This window comes from Chionomys nivalis, chromosome 5 (genome assembly GCF_950005125.1).
Source record: "Chionomys nivalis chromosome 5, mChiNiv1.1, whole genome shotgun sequence".
NCBI classification, from domain to species: domain Eukaryota; kingdom Metazoa; phylum Chordata; class Mammalia; order Rodentia; family Cricetidae; genus Chionomys; species Chionomys nivalis.
Window position 1 is genome coordinate 20,457,168 of NC_080090.1, and position 5,893 is coordinate 20,463,060.

The following is a 5,893-nucleotide window of genomic DNA, read 5'->3' on the forward strand; positions in this document are numbered from 1 at the left end:
GGAAAAAAAAAGACATTGAAGAAATAAACTGAAGATAGTGGAAGGTTAAAGATCTCGATACTCATAGATTGATAGGATTAATATAGAAAAAAAAAACCTACCAAAAGCAATCTACAGAGTTAATGAGATCTTCAATAAATTCTAACATATTCTTCACAGAACTTGAAAGAACAATTTCCAGCTTTATATGAAAACACACTGCAGCAGGTGGGAGAGCTGACCCTAAGATCATGAGAGCAGAAGAGCTGGTCCTACCCCTTACCAGCTGCAGCACTTAGAAAATCAGGCCCTACAGCTTGCCTGAGCAACACAGTAGAGCTGACCTTGCTGGTGCAGGTGAAAGTGAGACAGCCACAAGGAAATGGAAGCAAGAGAACTGGCCCATTTCTTGCTCCCTGTCACAATGAGCAAGCTAGCTGAGATAGTGCTGGTGAACTCTTCCTGATGATGAGGATGAGGGAGAGCTGAGGGCTGGCCAACTGAGCTACCATCCAGGCCGAGAACCAGTGCTATGTGTTTGCCCACCCCAACATCCACTCCACCTATGAGCTGCTAGAGCTCATGAAGGGCCTGGTACGGTAGCTCTAACGCTACAGTATCCCTATGATAATAGGATAAGAGGCAACCCAGTGAAGGCTCAGTTTTCACAGCATAGCAGAAGACAGAGACCTAGAACCAGAACAATGACTCATTGCAATGAACACTTGTAAGTAAGCTTGTATGGACTAAAGAGTATACTGTGTGACTCACTGTGTTACACTAAAGCCCCAACTATGAGATATTTGTCTTTCAATTTTTATTTTATTTAAATTTATTTTATTTTATTTGGGGACATTGCAAGGGCAGAGGGTGGATATGAAGGGACAAGGTGATAAATAGGATAGGGACACATGATGGAGGAAGGTCATTGGCTAATAAAGAAACTGCCTTGGCCCATTTGATTGGCCAGCCTTTAGGTGGGTGGAGTAAACAGAATAGAATGCTGGGAGAAAGAGGAAGTGAGCTCAGATGCAAGGCAGCTCCTCTGAGAGACAGATTCCATGCTCTCCTCTCCAGAGCAGACGCAATGCAGCAAGCCGCCAGGTCAGACATGCTGAATCTTTCCCGGTAAGACTGGTGCTACACAGATTATTCGAGATGGGTTGATCGGGATATGAGAATTAGCCAGTAAGGGCTAGAGCTAAAAGGCCAAGCAGTGTTTAAAAGAATACAGTTTACGTGTAATTATTTCGGGTATAAATCTAGCCGTGCAGGAGCCGGGCAGGACGAAAAGCAGGCCCGCAGCTCACACTACAGACACACAAGGTGAGATCCACAAAGAATTAATAAAACTAAAAATAATAATAAAACCCCACAAAACCCAACAAGATATCCAAAATAATCCTGAATAATAAAATAACTGCTGGAGGGATTTCATCTCTGATCTCAAATTGTACTAGAGAACAACAGTAATAAAAACAACATGGTATTGGCATAAAAACAGACATGTCAATCAATTCAACACACCTATGGACACCAGATTTTTTTTTTGTTTTTCGGTAGAGAAGCCAGAAATACACACTGGAAAAAAGACAGCATCTTGTCCATCCCTCTTTGTCCATCCATAACTATTGTTTCTGAAACAATATCCTTCCTAAGGAGATTAATCCATTCTCTCCTAGTTTCTTACTCTCTAACGAACCTCTGTGATTATATGGATTGTAGCTTGCTTCTCATTGACTTAAGAACTGACATTCACATATAAGAGACTACGTACACTATCTGTCTTTCTGGGCCCGAGTTACCTCACTCAGGATGATTTTTTTCCACCCTCCTTCCATCTATTTACTTGTGAATCTCATGATTCAGGAGGGGGTCACTGTAATGGAAAGACAAAACAGAGCAAAGGAAGGGAGAGGGCAGCAAGAAAGTAAATACATGGAGGGACAGAGAAAACTAAAGGCCACTTGAGGGGTCATAGAGAAACTTAATACAGTAGAAACTTCTTTCAATATATACATATAGAAATATAATATAAATAAAACCACCAAATATTTGGGGAAAGAGAGTCCCAACTGCCTATCTATCATTCATCACCAAATTCCAGTACTAGAAATGGGCTACATTGAATAGATCTGCTGGCCAAGGGGATGCCATAGGAACCCCCAAAGTGCCTAGTTTAGTGTCAAGAATATTGATGGCTGCCCACAAACTGACAGTAAGGCTTTATTGCTGAAGAAAACACATACACAACTCATTAAGCACAGAGAAATAGAGATTTGACTACCTAGATCCTTCACCTCTGTGAACTAATAATATTCATGGAACTGGAAGGTACTCTGCTCACAATACCAAAGTAGAAACATAAATCCTGACCCAGGTATAAGCCATTCCATTTATAAAAGTGGCCTGCCTGAAAGACACGCTGGTGCAGCAGTGGTACAAAGCTTGTGGAAGTAACCAACCACTGTCTGATTTGAGTTAAGGTCAACTCCATGAGGTGAACCCCATATCCAATGCTGCTCAAATGGTCAAGAACCAGAGACAGGATAGGGCAGTGACCTAGGAAAAAACCAAATACTACTGCTTTGTAAAAGGGATGAAGCAATAAAATGACTCCTAATGACATTCTGCTCTACTCATAGACCAGTGTCTTGCTCAGTCATCATCAGAGAAGCTTCCTCCTACAGTAGCTAGGCACAAATAGAGACCCACAGCCAGACAGTATGCACAAGTGAGAGCCATGGAACTCTCCATTTTAAATGGGATGTCTCCATCAAGTCTCTCCCTTCAGGACTCGGAACTCTACAGAAGAGGAGGTGGAAAGACCATAAGAGCCTGACGGGATGGAGGAACTAAGAAAACAAGGTCTTCACAACAGAAGGTTATACATGTGAACTTGGGGAGACAGTGGCAGCAGGAATAGGGCCTGGAAGGTTCTGTATCAGATGGGGTCAGAGAACTGAAAGGAGAAGTGGACAAATTCCCCCAGCCCTTCTCAGAAGCTGCCCGCAATTGATTGGCATTTACAAATGAAAAAGAGTAGTTTTCTCCAAGGGAGAAACAAAGCATGCCCCAGGGGCCCATGCTCAGCAGTAGGTGGGGAACACAAAACAAACTCAACAAGATCTTTGGATGCTCTTTTTTTTGTTGTTCCATATTTTTAAGTCAGGGATTTTTTTTTCCTTTTTGTCTTATACGTCATTTTTGTATATATTATGGATTTTGGTTTGAAATATTTAGGGGATTCCCATGTGAGAAAATGTGTGTCAGTGTCTGTATGTGTTTCTTTTACTTTTTCCTTGGCCTTTTCTTGTTTGGCAATTTTGATATAGTCCAATTTGTTTATTTTTAATTTATTTTATTATATTGCACTTTATTTTGTTATTATTTATTGAATGCCTGTTTGTTTTCAGAACAGATAAAGAAAGAGAAGAAAGATTTAGTTGGTGGGGAAGAATTGGAGAAGTAGAGAAGGGTATAATCAGAATATATTATATGAAAAATCTACTTTCCTCTTTTCCATTCTTTTTAAAATATAAAAAATAAAATATGATAAGATAAAACAAAAATTATTACATTGAAGTTGAACAAGACAAAAGAACAGAAGGAAAAGAACTCAGGAAGGCACAAGAATCTTAGATTCACTCATTCATATACTCAGGAATTCTATAACAACACTAAACAGGAAGACATAATATATAGAGAGGACCTGGTGCAAACTTGTGCAAGCTGTAATAAGAAAACCTAATACAGTAGGATATTTCATTTATATACATGAAAGTGATATAAATAAAATCCCTAAATAATGGGGGAGACAGAATTCCAACTGGCCATCTCTTGTCACCAAACATAGCTTCCACTGGTTGAGAAACAACAAACAAAACTTGTTGAGACTGTGTTGCATCTAATTGATTTGTTGACCAAAGGGATCCCATGAGAACCTCTAAATAATGCAGCCTGTTGTCAAGATAATACGTTGCTCTCCACAAATTGACAACAAGGTCCCATTGCTGAAGGAAACACCTATACAACTTATTGAACTTGAACAAGTCACTCTGGTGCCTCCATAAAGCCTTTACCCCTACATTCGAGCATCTTTGATACCCTACCAAAAGGGAAACATAAGCACCAAAACAGCCACAAATCCTTTGATCTACAGTGGTACCCTGCCTGAAAGATTAGCTAATGCAATGGTGACACAAAGCTTGTGGAAGTGACCAACCAGTATCTGATTAGAATAAAGGCACACTCCATAAATTAGGACCCATACCTGACACTGCTTGGGTGATCAAGAACCAGAGATTAGATAGTCCAAGGACTCAGGATACAACCAAACAAAACTGATTGTAAAACAAAATAAGATTAGTGGGCACAAAAATCCCCTATTTTCAATAAAAGAAAAAAAAATCCAAAGCATCATTATTTTCAGATGATATGGTACTCTATATAAAAGACTCTGAAGGCCTCACCAGAAATCTCCTACAGCTCATAAACACTTTGAACAAATATAAATATACAAGTATAACACTTAAAAATAGTAGATTTGCTATTTAAAAGACAAGCATATCAAGAACAAAATCAAGGAAACAGTCATACTCAAAACAGCCTAAAATTACAAACCAAAAAAGGGAAGGATTTGCACAATGAAATTTTAAAACAATGAAAGAACTTGAAGAAGATATCAGAAGATGAAAGGCACCCCAATCTCATGGATTGTCAAATATAGATGTTGTCAGAGGCCACTCATCATTCCCAGGTGCTTAGACCCAAAATAATCACACAGAAACTGTATTATTTGCCATACTGTTTGACCAATAGCTTAAGCACTTTTCTAGCTAGCTCTTATATCCTAAACTAACCCATCTCCATTAATCTGCCTCACCACCAGGTCATAACCTACGGGCGAAGTTTCAGCAGGCTCCAGAAGAGGCGTTTGTCTCCTGTGGCAGCTACAAAGCTTATCCTGAGTCTGTCTCCTGCAGTGGTTTCCTGGTTTCTCACTGGCTCTGCTTATTTTCTCCTCTATCTCTGCTTGGAATTCTGCCTTACTCTATTCTGCTAAGCCACTGGCCAAAACAGCTTTATTCATTAACCAATAAAAGCAACACACATATATATATAGTCCATATATAGAAGGACTTTCCACACCATACAGGGAGATACAAGAGCTGCCAAACACCTGCAGTTGGAAAACACATATTCATGTTTTCTATCTGGGCAAATCAATAGACACTTCCAGGTGATGGTGTCAGCCTTGGTAACCATTGTTATTACCATAATCCATGGCATTACCCTGCTTGTGGATTACCTTTAAAGCTCTCAAACTAGTCTCCACTGGTTGGTGTCATTTGTTCCATGCCTTGGTAAAGCAATAGTACAGACACCATCCACTATCCTTAATAGGAAAAATCAGCCAGACAACCATGGTTTTAGGCTCTGAAGCTACCAGAAGTTCAGAACATTTCTGTAAGTTTTCAAGGCTTGGTATTGTCAAAGCTATATAGAGAGTTCAGCTCAGTCTTATATAGATAAACTCATGATCTGCTGTGTTTTCCCATTAAGGATGCCTAAAGGCTCATTATCTTAATCATTGAAAGAAGACAGCTTAGCAATAACAAAGACAGCAGTTAATGGCAAATTACTTTCTATTTAGCCGAATTTGGAGTTGCATGTTTCTTGTAAAATTATGCTCTGGAAAGCTATGGTCTGGGAACTGTCAATAAATTAATGAATGCTTTGGAAAGTGCTTAAAAATCAAAGGTGATTCAACACAGATCTTTCCCTACCCAGGAAACAAGCAGCCAGGTTTGGGGAACAACAGAATCTGGCAAGTTTCTGACTGCTTCCATCCTAAACAGGAAAAAAGGGTGAGAAGGCTGTATGACTCACTTTCATCTCTTAGTGATTTCAT